The sequence below is a fragment of the Rhinoraja longicauda genome, chromosome 7 (assembly GCF_053455715.1).
Source record: "Rhinoraja longicauda isolate Sanriku21f chromosome 7, sRhiLon1.1, whole genome shotgun sequence".
Classification (NCBI taxonomy): Eukaryota; Metazoa; Chordata; class Chondrichthyes; order Rajiformes; family Arhynchobatidae; genus Rhinoraja; species Rhinoraja longicauda.
The window spans coordinates 14,687,950-14,713,225 of record NC_135959.1 but is presented as its reverse complement, the minus strand read 5'-3'; the positions used below and the strand labels follow the sequence as shown (position 1 = coordinate 14,713,225).

The 25,276-nt window shown below is 45.5% G+C and overlaps 1 protein-coding gene across 7 annotated transcripts in view; it reads left to right on the top strand.

The window, feature by feature from the left end:
• The window catches only part of LOC144595096 (CRACD-like protein), a 145,931-nt gene that overhangs the window by 38,321 nt on the left and 82,334 nt on the right, over positions 1-25,276 (top strand). For 2 of the 7 annotated variants that reach the window (XM_078402144.1, XM_078402142.1), the window contains exon 1: positions 20,815-21,005. The exons of 4 other annotated variants lie outside the window; for them this stretch is intronic. The gene's annotated coding sequence lies outside the window, so the exon portion shown is untranslated. Of the gene's footprint in view, positions 1-20,814; positions 21,006-25,276 lie in introns of those variants that run through there. One more of the 7 variants, XM_078402146.1, reaches the window with a different exon arrangement.

Genomic DNA, 25,276 nt, shown 5'->3' with positions numbered 1-25,276 from the left:
AAAAAGACAAAAACTAGGAATATTAAACACAGCCATAATACAATGACAGTAACTAAATTAAGCGTAAATGGCTCCTACACACCGGCCCCTAATTGTTCTGCGTATATAACGAAGCAATTACCAATAGATATTAAAATGAGCTATAAAAGCTTAATATTTATCAAAAACAAATGTAATATGTATTATATGTTGGCATTCAAACTTCTTTAGCGATTCTTCAATCTTCTCCTTCACCTTCTAGAAGCAGACATATCTTGGTTATCGGTCTTACCAAGATGTTGTCCTTAGTCTGAAGTCGTACAGTACACACAAAACCTTTAAAATCTGGCATGATCTCCAGTATGCTTTTATGAAGTTTCGACAACATGTGATTTCTTCCTCCATGTCCGACCTGTTCATGAATATGTCGTAACAGCAATGTTGAAATATGAAAGTCCTTCAAGAGGATAATAGGATGATTAGCTTCTTCAGACATCACTAGTTTATTTAGGCGACCACCTACTCTCAGAAGTCCTTTATCCAGTATCGGGTCAAGCCTGTATAAATAACTACTTCTTTTAACACCATGTTCACCAGCTTGTAATGTTGATAGCTCTTCCTTGTATTCTTGTCTTTGACAGAAAGAGATAACTGCATTTTCCGCCTTAAAAAGATCACCCAGACATAAACGCTGTCCCCGGTATGATGCCTTAAAGACTTGCATCTCTTTGTCAACCTTTTCTTTCAGCTTGCCAGGATCCTTTCAAAGCTACTCATAGCAGCCCGAGTTTCCTTTCTCTTACGAGTTCACTGCAAAAGCATTGTTTTTAATTTAAGGAACCAAGCTACCACAGTCTTCAACTTATTCCATGATGAGAAATGGGTAATTAAATAGTTTGTTGAATCCAATGGGTCCTTAATAATGGCGTTCACTAAGATGTCTTGCTTGATCTCCGGATCATTAGCAGAGATTTCAGTTTCCAGGTTAAACTTTGGCCATTCTCGGTTTGGTTTACAGAGAAACTTTTGCCCATTGATCCATCTCTTATTGCTTAAGAAACGGTCTGCTGTTAATCCTCTAGAGGCTTCATCCGCAGGATTTTCCTCGGTATTAATATACTTCCACTGTGATACATTAGTAGCATCCCTTACAAAAGAGATCCTGTTTGCGACAAATGTTAGGAAACGTTTATTTTCATTGTTGATGTACCCAAGCACTGTCATGCAATCAGTCCAGAAGGTGGATTCCTCCAGCTTAAGCTGCAGTTCTTTTTGCAGCAATATGTCAATTCTGACAGCTAAGACTGCGGCTGCAAGCTCCATCCTGGGAATCGTCATTTGCTTCAATGGTGCCACTCTGGCCTTTCCCATTAAGCATGCAGCATGTACTTCATTGTTATCATTTTCCAGTCCCAGATATGAAACAGTACCGTAACCACTTTCACTTGCGTCAGATTAGTGATGCAGCTGTGCAAATTTGATTCGACCAAAGTTTGTAGGCTTCATACACCGGTCCACTCTGAACTCCGAGATCTTGTTGATCTGAGAGAAGATTTGCGTTATACTCTCATCCCATCCAAGTTTCTTCTTACAGAGATCCTGCAAAATTAACTTGGCTGGTAGTGTAAATGATGCAAGAAATCCCAAAGGGTCATAAACACAATCACAGACAGGATGCCCCGTCTTGTACATGGTCGCTTCTGAATCGAAATTCTGAACTTGAACACGTCTTTTCAACGCACCAGTGGAATCCCAGTGCTCTCTCCATAGGCAGATTGTCTTTGTCCAAATCCAACTCCCGGGCCTCCTTGGCTCTGTTATCTAGTGGAATGGTTTCCAATACAGCACGGCTGTTGCTAATCCATTTCGATAGCATGAATCCTCCCTTGTTGCAGAGGGAAGTCAAATGTTTTACCATTTGAATTGCTTCTTGTTCCGTAGACATGGATTTTAAATAATCATCCACATAGAAATTGCTCCTTACTGTGTTTCTCACTTCTTCTGGAAAGTGAGCTTTATTGTCCTCAGCGGTTTTCCTCAATGCGAAGTTTGCACAACTTGGCGATGACACTGCTCCAAAGAGACATACCTTCATCCAGTATTCAACGAGATCTTGTTGTGCATCACCATCAGGCCACCATACGGGTATTACGGCAGCAGCAAAACTGCTTTCCTTAGGTCCTGATCTTCCCTTTGTTTTGTAAAGGTAGAGCCTTTGACAGTTGCTGATTTAGGATCTTGAATATTCCCATAGCATAGGTTTGACATTAACCGTACTTCTCTTTCCATGAAATTCACCAGGTCAGGAAGCATGGCCTCTCTATCGTCAACCTCCTGTATCAGGCCTACTTTATCTCTTCACTTTTCTCTGAGACTATAGGGCAGTTTTAGAAAGATTGGAATGATAGCCTTCATATTATTAACAACATTCTTTTCTTCCATGTGGACGCTATTTATTATTGAATTACAACAACCCCTAAGAAGTATCGCAAACTCATGCAAAGTCTTCACATCTTCCGCCTTGATAACCGACCAAGCAAAGGCCTTTTTCATGTATGCGTTAGCAATCTTCTGTTTGTTACCAAAATGCTCTTCAAGCAATTCTCTTGCCATTTGATAGACCTCATCCGCAGGAAAATGTCGACAGCTCTTAACAAGCTGCTTCGAATATCCGCTTGTGTATTGCTCCAGAAATCGTAAGCGATCTCTGTGACTTGTTCACAAAATGCTGGAGTAACTCAGCAGGTCAGGCAGCATCTCAGGAGAGAAGGAATGGATGACGTTTCGGGTCGAGACCCTTCTTCAGACTGATGTCAGGGGGGCGGGACAAAGGAAGGATATAGGTGGAGACAGGAGGACAGTGGGAGATCTGGGAAGGGGGAGGGGAAGAGAGGGACAGAGGAACTATCTAAAGTTGGAGAAGTCAATGTTCATACCTCTGGGCTGCAAGCTGCCCAGGCGAAATATGAGGTGCAGTTCCTCCAATTTCCGGTGGGCCTCACTATGGCACTGGAGGAGGCCCATGACAGAAAGGTCAGACTGGGAGTGGGAGGGGGAGTTGAAGTGCACAGCCACTGGGAGATCAGGTTGGTTAAGGCGGACCGAGCGCAGGTGTTGAGCGAAGCGATCGCCGAGCCTGCGTTTGGTTTCGCCGATGCAAAGAAGTTGACAGCTGGAGCAGCGGATGCAATTGATGAGGTTGGAGGAGGTGCAGGTGAACCTCTGTCTAACGTGGAAAGACTGTTTGGGTCCTTGGATGGAGTTGACGGGGGAGGTAAAGGGACAGGTGTTGCATCTCCTGTGGTTGCAGGGGAAAGTGCCCGGGGATGGGGTGTTTTCATTTCCGCTCCTTCTTCAAACGCTACCATGAAAGTTTCATATTGTAAAGGATCACCATCATATTTAGAAATTTCCACTGGGGGTAAGGTGACAGAAAGATTTTGATGAACCATGAGCACGCTGAGTCTCATTTGATTCCTTACCAATTCATAGAATTCATTTTGAAATCCCTGGCTTAGTGCAGATCGATCCAGTCTCGACCCGAAATGTAACCTATCCACGTTCTCCAGAGATGCTGTCTGACCTGCTGAGTTACCCTATAGATGCATAGAAAAATAGAAAATAGGTGCAGGAGGTGGCCATTTGGCCCTTAGAGCTAGCACCGCCATTCAATATGATCATGGCTGATCATCCAAAATCAGTACCCCGTTCCTGCTTTCTCCCCATATCCTTTGATTCCGTTAGCCCTAAGAGCTATATCCAACTCTCTTGGAAAACATCCAGTGAATTGGCCTCAACTGCCTTCTGTGGCAGAGAATTCCACAAATTCACAACTCTCTGGATGAAAAAGGTTTTCCTCATCTCAGTCCTAAATGGCCTACCCCTTATTCTTAAACTGTGACCCCTGGTTCTGGACTCCCCCAACATCGGGAACATTTTCCTGCATGTAGCCTGTCCAATCATTTAAGAATTTTATATGTTTCTATAATATCCCCTCTCATTGGCCTTTGAACCCTCTGGGTGCCATTGAGAAATTACACCAACAAATTGTGATGAATTGCAATTTTTGTTTTCTGAGGATTTAGTTAGTGCAAACACCCAGCTCTGACATGACACACAACAATGCCATTGTGGAACACTTTTTGTAAGGTGCAGTTTCTCCCGTACAGTATCTTCAATAGTACAGTTGACACATTTTGCACTCGATTCCTTTCTGCTCCATTGTCGTGGTTAACCTACACCAGTTCTTGATTTGTGTTAAGGATAGTGTCAGCAGAATGCTCCTCTAAACTTCCTGACTTCGAAAATGAACGCCTCTGTCGGAGAAACAGAGAGCAGGGCGGCATTGGAACTTGCCTTGTGGCCCACAATGTCTGTGCCGAACATGATGCCGAGATAAACTCGTCTCTTATGCCTGCTCATAATCCATATCTCTGTATTCACTGGAGATTCGTGTGCCTTTCCAACAGGCACTTAAACACCTTTCCTCGCACCAATGCTGCCCAGCCTACCTAGTTCCCGCAGCAAATTATTTGTCGCTACATTTTCTGATGTGTTTAGTGAATCAATATTGCAGCCACGCTGAATCTAGTGGAGAATTGTTATTAATGCCGAGCTTGTGAAGCCGCAGGACACTCTGAACAGCAATTTCCTGGAGTCGATGTTTACATGGAGACGGCAGAAGTTACTATCAGACTTGGTCCTTTTATTAAGAGCGAAATGATGGCTTCTCTGATCTATCTAACTACTAATATGCAGGATCTCTAACCTGGTCTCGACTTCCTCTGCAGGATAATTTCCTCTAGCCATTAACATAGATTTAATCATGAGATCTCCCTCGATGATTATTTTTAATAAACAATCTTTAAGGAGTGTAATTATTGTTTGACCAGAAATTGCAATCGCAAAGGAAATGTCGCCGCCATGCTTACAAAGTTACTAAAACAGAAAAACCAACTAAACCCACGCCCATCCCCATATTAGTCCAGCTCATTCCACATTAACAGTAAAAGGGATTATTTTTTTCCCAGTAGGATTGGAAAGGGATTACTCCAAAATTGGCAAAATCTGTTGTGCTCTGCTTAAAGGCCAAAGGGTCAAGGTTTGTGATGTTGAATGAAAGGAGACGCGTTTAAAGTTTACGTTTTGCCTTTCCTGGCGGCTAGAGGAATGAAAGCTAAAAATGTAATTTGTGAAGAAGAATGAGTTAAAAGCTACCGAGCGAGGTCAATGATGGAACACCATGCAGCAGCTCCTAACTATGTGGCTGCACAGCAAACAAGCCAGAGGGGGATTGTGCGAGAGGTTAGATAAAGGTTGGACGGTAAGAGTGAGGCTGCTGCCAGGCTTTTACTTGTCTTTCTCGGGCATTGTTCTGATTCAGTCCAAGTTCAACTTTCTTTTTAGTGTGGGAAGGGATGGCAGATGCTGGTTTAAACTGAAGATAGACACAAAAAAGCTGGAGTAACTCAGCGGGACAGGCAGCATCTCTGGAGAGACATTTCGGGTTGAGAACCTTCTTCGGACCGACACATAGTGCTGGAGTAAAGAAGGATCTCGACCCGAACCGTCACCCATTCCTTCTCTCCAGAGATGCTGCCCGTCCCGCTGAGTTACTCCAGCTTTTTGTGTCTATCTTTTTAGTGAATGGATCATCTGTTTTTGGTTACATAGGCTGTGGTGGAGTTGGGTGGAGTTTGGGTACTGCATCGGAGGGCTTGGGGGAGTGGTGGGGGGCTTCAGTGGGCTGGGACAAAGATCAGTAAATACAAAAGATAGACACAAAGTGCTGGAGTAACACAACAGATTAGGCAGTATCTCTGGAGAAAAAGGATGGGTGACGTTTTGGGTCGGGACCTTTCTTCAGACCAACACAAAGTGCTGGAGTAAAGAAGGATCCCGACCTGCAAAGTCACCCACCCTTTTTCTCCAGAGATGCTGCCTGACCCGTTGAGTTACTTCAGCACTTTGTGTCTATCTTTGGTATAAACCAGCATCTGCAATTCCTTTCTACATGCTCAGTAACTACAAGGTTTTACAACACAGAAAAAGGTCAGGACCCTTCTTCTACAGCACAGGTCCTTTGACCTACCAAGTCCATCCAAACCTTTTCTCCATCTCCATCTCACTAATCCCATTTGCCTGCCCATAATGTTAGGGTGGGTTGTACCAAACATCCAAGATGGATGTGGAGACCAGGCTCACTGCCATGCTGGGAAAACTTTGTGTTCGAGGAGGCTCCAATGATGGAATTTGGTTAAGTTTGTGTTGTACGAAGAGTGTTGTCATTTGAGGTCTATCAGATGTGAGAAATCCTCAGGATTTTCCTGGTCGAATTTCGAGGATGGTGCAAAAACCAAATGGCACTGTGGTGAAGCTTCCAGATCTAGTGCCTCACAGAAGCAACGACCCAAGTTCAGTTCAATCCTGCCCTCAGGTGCTGGATGTGTGGAGTTTGCACATTCCCCGTGACCGCATGGGTTACCTCCAGGTGCTCCAATGATCTCTTGCATCCCAAAGACGTGCGGGTTTGTAGGTGAATTGACCTCTGTAAATTACCCAAGTGTGTTGGGACTGGATGAGAGTGTCAGATGAAACGTAGAACTAGTTTGAATGGGTGATCGATGGTCTGCGTCGACTCGGTGGGCTGAAGGGCCTATTCCCACACTGTTGCACAAAAGGAAAGTCCCAACCTGAAACATCATATGTCCATTTCCCTTCTCAGATGCTGATTTCATCCCGCTGTTTGCCTTTTGCTCAAGATTTCAGCATCTTGTTTCTCCACTGTAAATTGTCACGAGTGGGAAAGTGAGTAGCAGGATCTGGGGGAAGTGGTTGTGAATGTTTGAAGAGTAAAATAGGATTGGTATAGGACTGGTGTTGGTGGGTGGCAGCCTAGTGTATAACTGTGTGTGAGAGCAGCTATCAGCACGTTTTACTCTGAGGCACATGTATCGCCAATCAAGTAGCACTGAAATAAACAGCAGCTGTGCGATCTAATTTCTGAGCTCGCATGCTCTGAGAGAGCCTGGGAGACAGCAGACCTGCTCAGGAAAGAAAGCAGGTTCGATCCTTACCATGGGTGCTCCCTGTACAGAGTTTGTACTTTCTCCCCGTGAGCCGCGTGGGTTTTCTCCGGGTTCCTCCCACACTCCAAAGACGTACAGGTTTAATAGGTTAATTGGCTTGGTATAAATGTAAAATTGTCCTTGGTGTGTGTAGGATAGTGTTAGTGTGCGGGGTGATCGCTGGCTGGCACGGACTTGGTAGGCTGAAGGGTCTAGAGGAGAATGGATGCACCAATCCCTGGGGCTGGAATTTAAAAAAGAAAATATGAGGGATCATGGTTTGGAAAAGTTACCTTTCTAAATTCTTCCTCAAACCAGAATCCCTGATCTCCAGTCTGTGGCCTTGGGTCCACTGACCAGTCTCTGAGATGATTGAGAATGATCAGCCATGATCACATTGAATGGCGGTGCTGGCTCGAAGGGCCGAATGGCCTACTCCTGCACCTATTGTCTATTGTCTATAATGGCTGTCAAATGTGGAATGCTTTAATATCATAAATGCATGCTTTTCTTATTAATTCCTGCTCAAACTCTCCCTATAGCTCAGGCCCTTGAGCTCTGCCAACATCCTCGTAAATCTTCTCTGCCCCCTTTCCAGCTTGACAACATCTTTCCTATATCATGGTGCCCAAAACTGAACACAATACTCCCAACGTGGCCTCACGAACGTCTTGTATAACTGCAACATGCCCTCCCAACTTCTATACAGGCATAATCATTGTCGGAACCTGAGTGTAAATCCAAATCGGATTAACTAAATTAATCCAATCTAAGTCGATCAAACAAGGGAGTTTGTGTCTGGCTCGGATTCCACTGTTAAGGAACCACTCTGACAACACAGTGACCAGCAGTGGGATCTGCTCTTGGCAACTGCTGTGAAGGTCTCTAACGTCTATCACAAGAGCATAGCGGAGTCTCCAGTGGACAAAGACATTTTCCAGTTCGTGCACATTAGATTTAATAGGTAATCTTGCTCAAGCACGCTTGAATTCATCAGCAAATTATACAGACACATCTCGCGATTCAAATTAATTATGTATTTCACAGTTCTCCATTGTGTAGCTTTTGTGTGTACAGCATACTTTTAGTGGCAAAAGCTTTGCAAGTCAATAGATGAATGAACTGAGGGCTGTGAGGCAGGCGTGATCATTTATTATTGTACAATACATGCACCCATATAGTCATCCAATGACTGAAAATCAAAGCAATGCAGATGCGGAAAACCTGAAATAAACTGGGCAATAGGTTTACATTTTATATTAATGTTACGTGTATCGAGATACAGTGAAGATCTTTTGTTTGTGTGCTTTCCAATCAAAACATATAATACTATACTTGAACACAATTAAGCTAAACATATGTACAACAGATAGAGCAAAGGGAAAAATACCGGAGTGCAGAAGAATATAATTTCATAGCATTACAGATCAAGAGAAAAGGTCTGATATCTGCAATGAGGTTGGTTAGAAAATCGGGACAGTACCCTTGCTTCTGGAAGAACTATTCAGAAGTCTGGTGACAGTGGCACAGCAGCCGAGCTGCTGCCTCACCACCAGAGATCTGGGTTCGACCCTGACCTCGGGTGCTGTCCGTGTGGAGTTTGCATGTTCTCTCTGTGACCTTGTTATTTTCCTCCGGATGTCCAGAACCAAGGAACATAGTTTAAGAATAAGGGGTAGGCCATTTAGAACGGAGATGAGGAAAAACTTTTTCAGTCAGAGAGTTGTGAATCTGTGGAATTCTCTGCCTCGGAGGGCAGTGGAGGCCAATTCTCTGAATGCATTCAAGAGAGAGCTAGATAGAGCTCTTAAGGATAGCGGAGTCAGGGGGTAAGGGGAGAAGGCAGGAACGGGGTACTGATTGAGAATGATTAGCCATAATCAGATTGAATGGTGGTGCTTGTTCGAAGGGCCGAATGGCCTACTCCTGCACCTATTGTCTATTGTCTTCATGTGCTGTCTGTAGTCAGCACATGTAGTCAGAATATGTGCTGTCTGTAGTCAGCATATGTAGTCAGGATTTGGGTTGTCTCCAGGTGCTCCGGTTTCCTCCCGCACTCCAAAAAGGTACAGGTTTGTAGGTTAATTGGTTTTGGTAAAATTGTAAGTTGTCCCTAGACAGGATGGTGCTGGATAGTGCTAGTGTCTGGGTTGATCGCTGGTTGCCGTGGGCCAAAGGGCCTGTGTCAGCACTGTATCTCTAAAGTCAGAAGTCTAAAGCTTTGAGGCCGCTTGAGAAATAAACATTTGAACAAAGACTTGTACCCAAATTATCAGCTCCTGTCCCTGATCAAGGCTGCTGAGCCTGCCCAGTATTGTGCAATATCCCTCCCACATGCGTGCAAATTAGATTAGTTTATCTTGGCATCATGTTCGGCACAGACATTGTGGGCTGAAGGGCCTGTTCCTGTGCTGTATTTTTCTATGTTCTATTGCCAGCAATTTCCAATTTCTATCTTTCCAAATTTCCACATTGGTTGTATTTTGATAGCTGTATGAGGAAAAACATTTTTACCCAGAGAGTTGTGAATCTGTGGAATTCTCTGTCACAGAAGGCTGTGGAGCCCAATTCACTGGATGTTTTCAAGAGAGAGTTAGATATAGCTCTTCGGGCTAACGGAATCAAGAGATATGGGGAAAAAGCAGGAACGGGGTACTGATTTTGGATGATCAGCCGCGATCATATTGAATGGTGGTGCTGGCTCGAAGGGCCGAATGGCTTACTCCTGCATCTATTTTCTATGTTTCTATTTTACATGAACAGTGTTTGAGTGCTGAGCCACTGTGGTTAAGAGGTGGCAGGAAGGTTTTCTGTTCCCTTGTAATCTCTTCAAACTATAAACCAAATGCTTTTCAACTAATAGTTGCACTTTCAATGCGAAAACACCACCAGAATGTGTGTATAATGGCACAGTCATTAACTGGCTCTTTGCAGAGGGGATGTACACAGCTCTTGAAATACATCTGAAACAGTTGTTTTTTGCAATTAATATGATTTTTGTGAGCTGTTATCATGTTTGCCATTATGAGAAATAACGCTCGAGTTGAGAGTTATCAAACGGATGCTGCATGTTCATCAGCAGCTTTAATTCATTTCTTCCACTGGATAGGTAAAACCAAACCTTTCTGCCGTGAACATTCCTTTACCAGAGAGCAACCTGAAGAATCGCAAGGATGTAATGACAAGGTGGGAGCCTAAAAAAGGGCCCCAACCTGAAACGTCACCCATCCTTTTTCTCCAGAGATGCTGCCGGACCCACTGAGTTCTGTGCCTATCTTTGGAAAAGGCCAGCATCTGCAGTTCCTTTCTACACAAGCCTTGTTACCGGGTAACTTGCTTATTGGGAATCAATAGAGCAGCAGATGCCAGAAATCTGGAATTACTCGGAAGGTCAGGCAGCATCTGCGGGAAGAGCAGTGTTAATGTTTGAGGTGGACGACGCCTTTGTCAGAACAGCGGCATTTGACTCGAGTCATTAAGTTTACGTCTCATTCCACGGCTACTGCCTGACCTGTTGAGTATTTCCAGTAGAAGAGAAACAGTAAATGCCCGAAGAAGGGTCCCGACCGAAAACATCACCTATCCTTTTTCTCCAAGGATGTTGCCCAACCCGCTGAGTTACTCCAGCAATTTGTGTCTATCTTTGGCATGAACCAGCATCTGCAGTTCTTTGTTTCAATAGACAATAGACAATAGGTGCAGGAGGAGGCCATTCGGCCCTTCGAACCAGCACCGAAGTAATTGTTTCAGGTCTGAGACCCTTCAAGAGAACTGGGGAAGGAAATGTTTTCACTTGTTTATCGGGCCACTTGCCTAGCCACATATGAGGTTTAGCGAGGTTTAGTCTGAAGGGTCCCAACCCGAAACATCACCCATCCATATTTTCCAGGGATGCTGCCTGACCCGCTGAGTTACTGCAACATTTAGTTTTCATTCTGTGTAAAGCAGCATCTGCAGTTCGTTGCTTCTACTTTTTGAGGTTTATTTAATGGGTGTCGTTAAACAGAGGAAAGGGTGACCACTAACTTTGTATGTTGATTGATAAGAACTGCTGGTGAAGAAGCTGAATGAAGTACGGTTCTAATTATGCTGTAGCATTCATTGCAACGGTGTTTGATTTCATGCTTGTCATTAATTACTTATGAACTATTTTCCCCCCCTACATCATCAAAGGTAGAGTCATCCAGAGAATAATAGTGAAGAAAGCAGATCCTGTTAAATCGGTCCTCTGGTTTCCTCCCACATCCCAAAGACATGCCAATTTAGTAGATCTATTGCCAACTGCCAATTATCCCAGTGTAAGCGGGTGACAGGTGAATTGACGGCACCTCATATTTCGCTTGGGCAGCTTTCAACTCAGCGGTATGATTTTTGATTTCTCTATTTCAAGGAATCCTTGCATTCCCTCTCTCTCTCTCCATCCCTCCCCCTCCCGAGGCGTCTTTCTAGTTTCACTGTTTTCATCCCTTCGTTATCTCCTCCTCCCCAGCCAACAATGGACCATTGTGGGCTCAGCTTTCCTGGATCATTGGTGCCGGCTCTGATTTCTTCTGTACCTTTTAGTACCTCTACTTTACCTCTCCCATGACTATCATTTTGAAGAAGGGTCTCGACCAGAAACGTCACCTATTCCTGTTTACTCCAGAGATGCTACCTGCCCTGCTGAGTTACTTTGGCATTTTGTGTCTGTAATTGGGAGAATTGATGGGTGTGTGCCAGAGCAAGTTATGGGGAATTAAATATGGGAATGGAAATGAGGTGGTTGTTCTCAGAGTTGGCACAGACACGATGGGCCGAAAGGCACCTTCCCGTGCAATGTATTTTCATATCTCAGCATTTGGCTTGAACTAAAAAGGACACAAAGTGTTGGAATAACTCCATGCGTCAGGTGGCATCTCTGGAGAACGTGGATATGTGACATTTTGGGTCGGAATCCTTCATATTTCTTCTGAAGAAAGATCCCAACTCAAACCATCACCTATCCATTTTCTCCAGAGATGCTGCCTGACCCGTTGAGTTACTCCAACACTTTGTGTCGTTTTTGGAAACCAAGCACCTGCAGTTCCTTGTTTCTACATTTAGATTTTAGATTTTTTTAGATTTAGAGATACTGCGCGAAAACAGGCCCTTCGGCCCACCGGGTCCGCGCCGCCCAGCGATCCCTGCACATTAACACTATCCTACACACACTAGGGACAATTTTTTTACATTTGCCCAGCCAATTAACCTACAGACCTGTACGTCTTTGGAGTGTGGGAGGAAACCGAAGATCTCGGAGAAAATCCACGCAGGTCACGGGGAGAACGTACAAACTCCGTACAGACGGCGCCCGTAGTCAGGATCAAACCTGAGTCTCTGGCGCTGCATTCGCTGTAAAGCAGCAACTCTACCGCTGTGCCACCGTGCCAGCGGTGACTTTATTTTTATTTAGCTAAAATGATGTCTGGCCACTTTTCCATTCCCAAAGCAGCATCATCTAGTGGCTCTGTTAATGTATTTAAACTTTACACCATTTCATTTTTTAAATGTTCAGATTATCCTCTGGAGTAGAGACGAATGCAAAAACACTAAGTAATGCACTTGCTCATTATTCACTAGTTTTTTGCTTGCTGAAATCTCGCTGCATTCTTTGAAACCACTTTACTTTAGATACAGCATGGAAACAGGCCCTTCAGCCCTTGTTGACCAGTGATCACCCATTTAACTAGTTCCATGTTATCTCACTTTCTTTCTCATCTGCTCCCCACACACTAGTGGTAATTTACAGAGGCCAATTAACATACAAACCCGCAGGTCTTTGGGATGTGGCAGGAAACCGGAGCACCGGAAGGAAACACACTCAGTCACAGGTAGGATGTGCAAACTCCTCATAGATAGCACCTAAAGTCAGGATCGATCCCAGCTCTTGGGTGCCGTGAGGCAGCGGCTCGACCATCTGTGCCACTGGGCCACACTGCAGTCCTTTAACTGCAGTCCTTTAATTATATCCTAAGGTTAATTTTAAAGGTAAAATGTCCCAGGTCGCTCAGAAAATAAAACATCATAGTGCAATTTTATTTCAAAAAGCTATTTGTTCTTGCCTCTGAAAGTTCCCCTTCAGATTCCCATTACATTTTCCCCCTCTCACTTTAAACCTGTGTCCTCTGGTTCTTGATTCCCCTACTCTGGGTAAAAGATTCTCTGCATCTACCATATCTATTCACCTCATGATCTTATACATCGAATATGGGTGGCACAGTGGCACAGCGGTAGAGTTGCTGCCTTAGAGCACCAGAGACCTGGGCTCGATCCTGTCTACCGGTGTTGTTACCGGTATGGAATTTGTATGTTCTCCCTGTGACCACGTGGGTTTTCTATGGGTGCTCCGGTTTCCTCCCACACTCCAAATATGTGTAGGTTAATTAGCTTCTGTAAATTGCCTCTAACGTGTAGGATGGAACTAGTGAACGGATTCGATGCTATAACGGTGCTTTATTTGTCACATGTGCAACTGCACAGTGAAGTTCTTCTTGCATTTATTGCACATGCTGGCGCCCACATGTTTTGGCGCCATTATAGACAATAGACAATAGGTGCAGGAGTAGGCCATTTGGCCCTTCGAGCCAGCACCGCCATTCAATGTGATCATGGCTGATCATTCTCAATCAGTACCCCATTCCTGCCTTTTCCCCATACCCCCTGACTCCGCTATCCTTAAGAGCTCTATCTAGCTCTCTCTTGAATTCATTCAGAGAATTGGCCTCCACTGCCTTCTGAGGCAGAGAATTCCACAGATTCACAACTCTCTGACTGAAAAAGTTTTTCCTCATCTCCGTTCTAAATGGCCTACCCCTTATTCTTAAACTGTGGCCCCTTGTTCTGGACTCCCCCAACATTGGGAACATGTTTCCTGCCTCTAACGTGTCCAACCCCTTAATCATCTTATACGTTTCGATAAGATACGTTTCGATACGTTTCGTTATTCAAAGTCCGGTTGGCCCTCGTGCTCCGTTTGCTGCAGCAGTTCTCGCGGACCAACGTCCCTCTCCTCTCCTCTCCTGGGAGCTTTGTGTCCCGGAGGGGACAGAGGGAGTGGGGGGGGAAAGGGGAATGGTTCTTTTAACAAGTCATGGCTGTTCTGGAGATTCCCAGCCTGAGTTAATCGTCACGTGCACAAGCACAGTGAGGTACAGGCACAATGACAATCTGGCTTACAGCTGCTTCACAGGCACAGAGACTCGGGCAATGCACAAAGCATAGTGGGCGGCACGATGGCGCAGCGGTAGAGTTGCTGCCTTACAGCGAATGCAGCGCCGGAGACTCGGGTTCGATCCTGACTACGGGCGCCGTCTGTACGGAGTTTGTATGTTCTCCCTGTGACCTGCGTGGGTTTTCTCCGAGATCTTCGGTTTCCTCCCACACTCCAAAGACGTGCAGGTTTTAGGTTTTAGTGTGTGTGGGATAGTGTTAATGTGCGGGGATCGCTGGGCGGCGCAGACCTGATGGGCCAAAGGGCCTGTTTCCGCGCTAAATTATCCATAAATTGCATCTATATTCTGCAATAATTTCACAGCACAGTGAAAGCTTCAATGGCTCTTTATCGTCACGTCTGCACAGTGACTTTTTTTTGCCTAACCACAAATGCACAGTTGCTATATTTTGGCGCCGTTTACTGCCAAAAAGTAAAAGTTGAATACGTTTATTGGCCAAGTATGTACACATACAAGGAATGTGCCTTGGTGCTCCGCTCACAAGTAACAACACAAACATACAGTAAAGAATTAAGAATAAAGCATAAACATTAAAACATTAAGAATAAAACATTATAGTTTAAACATGTGAGTGAAATAAACCAGAGCAAAAAGAGACTACAGACTTTTGGTTATTGAGTAGAACTACTAATTGCGGAAAAAAAGAAGCTGTTTTTATGTCTGGCTGTGGCTGCTTTGACAGTACGGAGTCGCCTTCCAGAGGGAAGTGCTTCGAAGAGTTTGTGGCCAGGGTGAGAGAGGTCAGAGATGATCTTACCCGCTCGCTTCCTGGGCCTTGCAGTGTGCAGTTCATCAATGGGGGGAAGGTTGCAGCCAACAACCTTCTCAGCTGTGCGAACGATTCGTTGCAGCCTCCGGATGTCGTGCTTGGTGGCTGAGCCAAACCAGACCATGATGGAGAAGGTGAGGACAGACTCTACGATGGCAGTATAGAATTGGACCATCATTGCCTGTGGCAGATTGTGTTTCCTCAGCTGCCGCAGGAAGTACATCCTCTGTTGGGTCTTTTTGACGGTGGAGTCAATGGTAGCCCCCCATTTAAGGTCCTTGGAGATGGTGGTTCCAAGGAACTTAAATGTGACTATGGTATTGTTGATGGTGAGTGGGGGGAGGGGAGGGGAGGGGAGGGGGAGCTCTCCTAAAGTCTACTGTCAACTCCACCGTCTTTAGAGCATTGAGCTCCAGGTTGTTACGAAGGCTCCAGGACAGCAGCTGTGTCACTTCCTGTCTGTAGGCAGATTCCTCCCCATCCTGGATCAGTCTAATCAGGGTTGTTTCATCCTCAAACTTGAGAAGCTTGACAAAGAAAGTCTGAAGTCCAAGTCCGGTCCACATGTGGGCAATACTGGGGCACCCTCAATCCAACGCCCCTCTCCTCGCCCGACTGCCTCTGTGACCTGGGGGATGCCTTCTGCAGCCGGCCTTGAAGGCGCCTTGAAAGGAAAAAGACTGCAAAAAAACAATGAGTACAATTAAAAAGCAAGTCCATGTGAGTGTAGAGGTGGTCTGTAGTATTCCGTTGCTGAGGTTGGGTTAGGGTTGTGCAGGTTGGTTCAAGTACCCAATGGTTACAAGTGTTTAGTTTAGTTTACCATCACATGTACTGAGGTGCAGTGAAAAGCCTTTGTTGCGTGCTAACCAGTCAGTGGAAAGAAAATACATGATTACAATCGAGCCATTCACAGTGTGCAGATGCATGATAGAGGGAATAACATATAGTGCAAGGTAAAGTCCAGTAAAGTGCGATTAAAGATAGTCTGAGGGTCTCCAATGAGGTAGATAGTAGCTCAGAACTGCTCTCTAGGTGTGGATAGAATGTTTCTGTTGCCTGATAACTGCTGGGAAGAAACTGTTCCTGAATCTAGAGGTCTGTGTTTTATAAGTTCATAAGTGATAGGGGCAGAATTAGGCCATTCAACACATGAAGTCTACTCTGCCATTCAATCATGGCTGATCTATATCTCCCTCTTCACCCCATTCTCCTGCCTTCTCCCCATAACCCCTGACACCTGTACCAATCAAGAATCTATCGTGCTCTGCCTTAAAAATATCCATTGACGGCCTCCACAGCCTTCTGTGGCAATGAATTCCGTAGATTTACCATCTGACTGAAGAAATTCCTCCTCATCTCCTTCCTAAAGGAAGGTCCTTTTATTCTGAAGTGGTACTAGACTGTCCCACCAGTGAAAACATCCTCTCCACATCCACTCTATCCAGTTTTCTCTGGATCTGTATCTCTTGCCTGTCGGGGGAGAGGAGAAGAGGGAGTGACCAGGGTTGTAGTCTAGCATTTGTCTCTGAACCTGGTGGTGTGGGACTTCAGGCTGCTGCAATTCCTGCCAGTAACAGTGAGAAGAGGGCATGGGTGGGATGGAGGGAATCTTTGATGAAGGATGTCCCATATCCATCCGCTGGGCAGCCGGTTTTCCTGTAAGATGAGGTAACACCCACACAATAGAGGGCCGTTACATCGCATGCTTTATCGGCACCTTTTACTTCATCTTTATTTATTCTGAGTGTTGTGAGTTTATTCTATGTGCAGCATTTCCTCCGGGCAAACTTCAAAGGGGAAGCCTGCTGAATTTTTCAGATGTAACCGCTGTTTCTGTGTCCTCGCATAGACGTGCTCACCTGCTGCCTGGAAGGCACCAGGCCACAAATAGATCACTTTATCTTCACATGACTTCAGAGTCCTCTTCACTGAGGATAACCTGCAGAATAACAGCAGGGCGCTCCTTCTCAACATGAGGAAAGTAACCTCTTTCTGCTCTCTGTTCAGCATGTGCGGTATTAACACCTTGCACTTGTTTCCCCGTCATCTATTAACCATTTCAACATTCATGCCATTCACCTTTGACAAAAGCAAGGTTAGGATGGGACTCAGAGCTGAAACAAAAAGGGCAAGGAAGGAACCGCCCCTCTCCCTCCCCTCTACTTTCGGTCCGAAGAAGGGTTTCGACCCAAAACGTGACCCGCCCTTTCTCTCCAGAGATGCTGCCTGACCTGCTGAGTTAACCCAGTACTTTGTAACTATCTTCAGAGCTGGCACACGTGCTTCAGCTAGGAGGAGAGACTGCCTGGGCTGAGTTTGCTTTCGTGGAGCAGAGAAGATTGAGAAGGAACCTTATTGACGTAAACAAAATTATGAAGGGAGCTAATGGGATATATCATGAAAAAACTGTTCTCTGTAGTAGTGGGCAGGAAATGTGGATGGGATTTGATGATATTTTTTTTCCCAAACAACGTTTGGAATCTGGAGCACATTCCTGGGAGGGGGTAGAGAGAGATTCTTGACTAGTGCGGGTGTCAGGGGTGATTGGAAAAAGGTAGCAGAATGTCCACTGACCTCCTATTGTCTGCGACACATCCATCCACAAGAAAGGAATGGCTGAAATAGCCAAGACTCTTTGCTTGTCACAGTTACAACAAAGCAGATCACCCGAGTTCTATTGATCAGTTTATTATATTTGGGAAAAATAATGCTGTTGCTTTATTGATGCTCGATTCAAACCCGAGACTTCCCAACATCACTTTGTGTCTGTAGAAGGGTCTCAACCAGAAATATCACCTATTCCTTTTCTCCAGAGATGCTGCCTGACCAGCTGATCAGCTTTTTGTGCCTGTCTTGGGTTTAAACCAGCTTCTGCAGTTCCTCCCTACACAGTACTTTGGGAGTGTCCTCATCTGAAAGCAGTTCAAGACAGTGACTCAGCTCCACCCACACAATGGCATGCATTGAGGGATGGGCACTCGTGTTGCCCTAGGCAGCAATGCCTGGATCATAACTAATCATTTTGTTTTCCTACTGATTTCCTCCTTTCTGCTCTATTCTGTCTCTACCCATGAGCTGCAATTACTTCTCTAAGTAAACATTCATAACCACTCATAACCATTCAACCAAGCAAACCATCCAGAACAACGTGATGCAGTGATAGAGTTGCTGCCTTACAATGCTTCCAGCACCAGAGACCCGGGTTTCATCCCAACCACGGGAGCTGTCTGTACGGAGTTTGTACGTTCTCCCCATCACCACCTGGGTTTTCTCCGAGATCCTCGGTTTCCTCCCGCACTCCAAAGAGGTACGGGTTTGTACGTTAATTGGCTTTGGTACAATTGTAAATTATCCCTAGTGTGTGTAAGATGGTGTGAATATGTGGGGATTGCCGGGCGGCGCAGACTCGGTGGGCCGAAGGGCCTGTTTCTACACTGTATATCTAAACTACATGAAACTAAACTAATCCACCAAGGCGCCACCTTTTTCTTTCGATATTGTTTTTGTTTTATTTAAACCAAGCCCTGAATGAGTTTGGAAGAGGAAACCCTTTAGCTAGAATGATCTCACTTTCCAGTGTCTTGGTCCAGTTCAATTCATCTGCAGGCAAGTTCCTTGATTAGTTTCAAACTCTTGCTCTGAATTTATCCCAGCTGTTGCTAAGCCACCTTGTAAAGAGAAATATCTTCCTGCGGTGTGTCGTAAATATGGTTTTCATAACCATGAAACTTTCAAGTCCTGCTATCCTGGTGCATGAGGACATTCCTCCCACAAGAGGCACACCCTAAAAGCAGTCTTGGAATTTTAGTGCTCCCAATACAATTTTTGCTCCTGGGGAATGAAAATGTACTGTTTACTTTAGTTTAATTTAGTTTAGAGATACAGCGCGGAAACAGACCCTTCAGCCTACCGAGTCCACGATCCCCACACACTAGCACTATCCTACACACTAAGGACAATTTACAATGTTTACCGAAGCCAAATTAACCTACAAACCTGTACGCCTTTGAAGTGTGGGAGGAAACCGGAGCGCCCGGGGAAAACCCACGTTTGTCACGGTGAAAACATACAAACTCCGTACAGACAGAATCCGTAGTCGGGATCGAACCCGGGTCTCTGATGCTGCAAGGCAGCAGCTCTACCGCTGCGCCACCGTGCCACAAGAACCAAGACAGCAAGTGGGGAGTGGGCACGATGAAGGCTTCCATTGTGGTCAGCGGTGAAAGGCATCATCTAGCCATGTACAGAGCCTAGGGGTGGGGAAAGCTCATTGATTCCGGTGCTGAGGTCAGGTTGGGGAATGGGCGAGATCGCTTTGGGTTGTGGATCAACAGCTGGGAATTGGCGGGGTGGATACATTGTCAGTCAGGTCCCAGCCCTATTGGTGAAAGGAATGGCTACACTCAGACCCATTTGGGAATGTAAGGGGGGGGGGGGGGGGGAGCGCCAGAGACGGGGTTTGATCCTGTCTTCGGGTGCTGTCTGTGTGGAGTTTGCACGTTTTCCGTGACTGTGTGGGTTTCCTCCGGGTTCTCCGGTGTCCTTGTACATCCCAGAGGCGTGTAGGCTTGTAGGTTGATTGGCCTCTGTAAAATTGCCCCTGGTGTGTAGGGAGCAGATACCAAAGTGTGATAACATGGAACTAGTGTGAGTGGGTGATCGGCATGGACTCGGTGGCCCGAGAGGGCCTGTTAGCATGCTGTTTTTCTAAACTAGACCAATGTGTATTTTGCACATTGAGCACTGTGACCAACGTTCGTGTTTCCAACGATGCTCCGTGCATTACAATAATGACACAAAGATCACTAGAGCTGGCTTGTGTGGTCATGCTGTGTTCACCCTGTAGTATTTTGGACGTGCATTGTCCCCATTTAACTCTGGCTTACATCTGCTAATGTCCAATTGCATTTGGTTAAATTCTGCCCTTAAATCCCCCCTGCAAGAATTGGACAGGGAAGAGGCTCGGACACACGCACAACAACAACAGAATACTCTATGTATCTTCCAGGTTGCAAGGGATTCCCCATCAAATCGATTTGAAACATTGCATCCTTGGTAGAAGGGAGGGGTGGGGGGGGGGGTGACTCCATATCGTGTCACTGCTGTTGTAATAAGGCGGTTGGCAACGACAAATGACAGCGTGGGGCAGGTGGAAGGGTTAACGGGAGGGTGGAATCGAAGGCAGCAAGAAAAAGGTGTGCGATCATGACAGGGAAATTACACAATGAGCCGTCAGCCCACACCAGGATTATTTGAATGCATGGACATTGCAAAGGCATCGACTAATAAGTCGGGTTGAGCACTATACACAAAGTGGAGGCGTCTCTTCTAATTAGGCACCCACTAAAATACATTTCTAGAAACAGTGAGCACGAAGCAGGTCGTTCCCGTATTGCAAATTGCCAACTCGCGTTGTCTGAGCCTTGTGGAAAAATCAGTGCCCATAAACAATGGTCTTGCATTTTAAATACCAGCTCACAATTGTCCCCTGGTTAAATGCGGTGCATTTGCACACTTTGAGAAAAGGGCGTTGTGTAAAATCCAAGATGATTTAAAAAAATAAAAATGGTTGCAGCTTGCACGTTTTGATGGATGTTATCTTGCCACCGGTTTTTACGTTCAAGTGCTCCACGCTGTTGCGTTTCCGAGCCCACGCCAGCTTGAGACGCATTCCCGACGATTGCATTGTTTCACCTTGTTTTGACTTGTCTTGGGGGCTGGCTGAGGGGGGTAGCAGGAAGGAGAGGGGACACGGCAAGTCTTTGTGGTGCCAAGTCGATGCCCTGATTTGCCTCCTCAATACATCTGCAGCCTTCTGCCATTCGGTGCGTTGATTTAAACAGTTGCACATTTGACACTGGTGTTTACAGCGCGCTGCCCGCTGCAATGTCTTTGGCTGCAAAGCAGGTGGACTTGTAACTAGAAGAAACAAGGCTGGTGAGTTTTGTTTTGACTTAGAGGATTGCAATTTCTTCACGATGGTCGCGAGGTGGAAGAAGGAACTGCAGATGTAGGTTTACACCGAAGATAGGCACAACGTGCTGGAGTAACTCAGCGGGTCGGGCAGCATCTGTGGAGAGAAGGAACGGGTGACGTTTCCAGTCGAGACCCTTATTCAGACTGACTCTCAACGAGGGGGACACTGAAGGTATGGGAAAAGTGCAGGACAAAGCAGAGCCTGCATCCATGACTCTGGGAAAGGTGGAGCCCACAATGGTCTATTGTTGGCTGGGGACGAAACATAGAAACATAGAAAATAGGTGCAGGAGGAGGCCATTCGGCCCTTCGAGCCAGCACCGCCATTCATTGTGATCATGGCTGATCATCCACAATCAGTAACCTGTGCCCAACTTCTCCCCATATCTCTTGATTCCACTCGCCCCCAGAGCTCTATCTAACTCTCTTTTAAATTCATCCAGTGATTTGGCCTCCACTGCCTTCTGTGGCAGAGAATTCCACAAATTCACAACTCTCTGGGTGAAAAAGTTCCTTCTCACCTCAATTTTAAATGGCCTCCCCTTTATTTTAAGACTGCTGCCCCTAGTTCTGGACTTGCCCAACACTGGGAACATTTTTCCTGCTTCTAGCTTGTCCAGTTCTTTTATAATTTTATATGTCTCTACAAGATCCCCTCTCATCCTTCTAAGCTCCAGTGAATACAAGCCTAAAGAATACAAACGGGTTGTCCCAGGCCTGCCCTGCTGTGTGATTATTATTTAGACGGGCCAAATTGACTGATGGGAGAAACATTACATTAATTTTTACGGTGGGGGCAGGTAAATCTTTGTTGAGTCTGCTCAATATATTACTGTACCACCAAGGATTTTGTTGCATTGTGATTTTCCCAGAGGTTTCTTTTGCTGCACATCCCAGGAAAAATAATTTTTGACAGGTTGAGGGTCAGTCTGACTATTTGCATTTTGGCTTTTGGATGGGCTGAAGTGATTTTTACCATCGCTAACTCACATAATTTGGGATATATTATTCTAAAATGGTGGCACAGTGGCATAGTTGGCAGAGATGCTGCCTCAGCGCCAGAGACCTGGGTTTGATACTGACCTTGGGTACTGTCTGGGTGGAGCTTGCACACTCTACTGGTGACCGCGTGGGTTTCCTCTGGGTGCTTTGGTTTCCTCCCACATCCCATTGATGTGCGGGTTTGTAGGTTAACTGTCCTCTTTAAATTGCCTGTGGTGTGTTGGGAGTGGACGTGAAAGTGGGATAACATGAAACTAGTGTGAATGGATGATCAATGGTAAAAAGAAAGTTTGCTATGTTACTTGGATAGGAAAGGTTTAGAAGGATATGGACCAAACACAGATAGGTGGGACCAGTGGAGACGAGGCACCTTGTTCGGCGTGGGCAAGTTGAACCGAAGGGCCTTTTCCCATGGTCTATCACTCTATGCCTTGAACCTTTCAATTGAACATTTTATGGTTATCAGATAAATCTACATTTACTTTTAATAACCTGACCTTTATTCGAAATGCACCCATTATTAGAACTTGATTTTAATCTTAAAGGCTTTTCTGTAATTATCACAGTAAGCAAGCCAAGTAATAACTGAAGCGCTAATTTTCCTGCAAAATTAGTTGATGTTTTGAGGTTTAGTTTAGTTTAGAGATACAGCGCGGAAACAAGCTCTTCGGCCCATCGAGTCTGCACCAACCAGATCTAGCACACTAACACTATTATACACACACTAGGGACAATTCACAATTTTTACCAATTAACCTGTAGGTCTATGGTGTGTGGGAGGAGACCAGAGCACCCGGTGAAAACCCACAACTCCGTACCAACAGCACCGATGGTCAGGATCGAACCTGGGTCTCTGGCGCCGAAAGGCAGCAACTCTACTGCTGCGCCACCGTGCCGGATCTTTTTGATGCTTTGCATTCCTGGAGCCTTTATAGCAATTCTGCTCTGCAGTGGCAAGCAATTCCTGTTTCCATATTGGAACCCTGGAGTAGGGAAAAGGGGCATCTTATCCACCAGGCCTATTCCTTCCACAAAGCGTCATGCAGTTTGTACCTCAAGTCTGGGCTCTGAGAGCCTTTGGTTCAGCTTACCTTCTGGAGTCAAATATACAAACAGAGCTCGTTCCTCAGCAATGCAGCAATGGATGAGTCTCGTGCTGATGGAAGCAGATTACGGGGCTGAGAGTTTGGTGTTGGAAAGGAGATTGGCAGTAAGTGGGGAGATGAGGAGAACAGATAGTCACAGAAACAGGACCTTTGGCCCACCTTGCCCACACTGGCCAGCATGTCCCAGCTACATTAGTCCCACTTGCCTGCGCTTGGTCCATATCCCTCCAAACCTGTCCTATCTACTTACTCTCTTCTATTTACGTGTACACCCCACGTTTCTAACTTTATGGACATCAAGTTTTCTATGTGCAAAAGTATTGTTGTTTTTGTATATATTTAAATGTGCACGGTGATCTTGTATCTTCTATACTGACCAGTTGTGTTGGCTTTTTGTTAAGACTCCCTGTCTTTTTTTTCTGATGGGTGATCATCCAGCTGCATGGTTTTACTCTCCTTTCTGTACTCCAACCCCCACCTTTCTGAATTGGGGTCCCAACATTCATGGTTTCTGGTGGTTTCTGACCTAGGGTCATAGAGTCACACAGCATGGAAACAGGCCTTTCGGCCCAACTTGCCCACAACGGCCAACATGTCCCAGCTACACTAGTCCCACCTGCCCACGTTTGGCCCATATCCCTCCAAACCTGTCCTATCCATGTACCTGTCTAACAGTTTCTTAAACGTTGGGATGGTCCCTGCCTGAACCACCACCTCTTGCAGTTTGTTCCATACCCCAGCAGCCTTTTGTGTGAAGAAGTTACCCCTTGGATTCCGATCCAATCTTTCCCCATGGACCTCGGCAAAAACGCTAGCCAACTCGACCATAGGTCTCATGACCATATCTCAATTCATTTCAAGTAACCTCTGTAAAAATTATCATGCCATTGCATTTCCTTGATTATCCTTGAAGAAATTTTAATGTCATTCACAAGACTCCTGTCACAGTTGGTGATTTCGCTAGATCCTCTAAGTGTGTGCATGGAAGGTGGGTGGGGAATTGTAGAAGAAAGTTGGGGCATTTGCTGTTGTATTTCCAAATGCTGCTCCATTCAGAAGGGAAAACCAGGAACGACACCCAGAACAGGAAGAGGAGGATGACCAAAGAGTGATAACCACAATAATAGTGAGGGAGTTGGAATCTGGAAGTTCACAATTTCATAACTTGTAGGAACAGAATTAGGTTATTCGGCCCATCAAGTCTATTCCGCCATTCAATCATGGCTGATCTATCTTTCCCTCTCACCTCCTTTCTTCTGCCTTCTCACCATTACCCTGGACACCCTTACTAATCAAGAGCCCATCGAGTTCCACCTTAAAAATATCCATTTACATGGCCTCCACAGTCTTCTGTGGCAATGGATTCCACAGATTCACCACCCTCTGATGAAAAAAAATCCTCCTTATCTCCTTTCTAAAGGTACGTCCTTTTATTCTGATGCCATGGCCTCTGGTCCTGGACTCTCCCACTCCTGAAAACATCCTCTCCACATCCAATCTACGCAGGCCTTTCACTATTTACTGGAATAGTGGAAGAAACTGGAAATTCTCCCTGCAATCCTGTTTACAGATGATCCTTGGACCCGAGAACCGTTTTATACTACAATATGATGATCCCATACACCAGTTCTCCCAGTTTTTCCTGATAGATCAGGGATTAGGTGAGACCCTTGCCATTTAAAAGACTTTTGGACAGGTACATGGATAGGAATTGTTTAGAGGGATATGGGCCATATGTGGGCAGGTTGGACCAGCTTAGCGTTGATAAGGCATCTTGGTCACCATGGACAAGTTGGTCCAAAGTCCTATGAAGCGGCATCGTGACTTCCTTACACTTGTACTCAATGCTCCAACCAGGGAAGGTCATAAGGTCGTAAGGAATAGGAGTAGAATTAGGCCATTTGGCCCATCGAGTTTACTCCACCATTCAATCATGGCTGATCTATCTCTCCCTCCTAACCCCATTCTCCTGCCTTCTCCCCATAACCTCTGACACCCATGCTAATTGAGAATCTATCTTTCTCTGCCTTAAAAATATCCACTGACTTGGCCTCCACGACCTTCTGTGGCAAAAAAATCCACAGATTCGCCACCCTCTGACTAAAGGCATTTCTCCTCATCTCC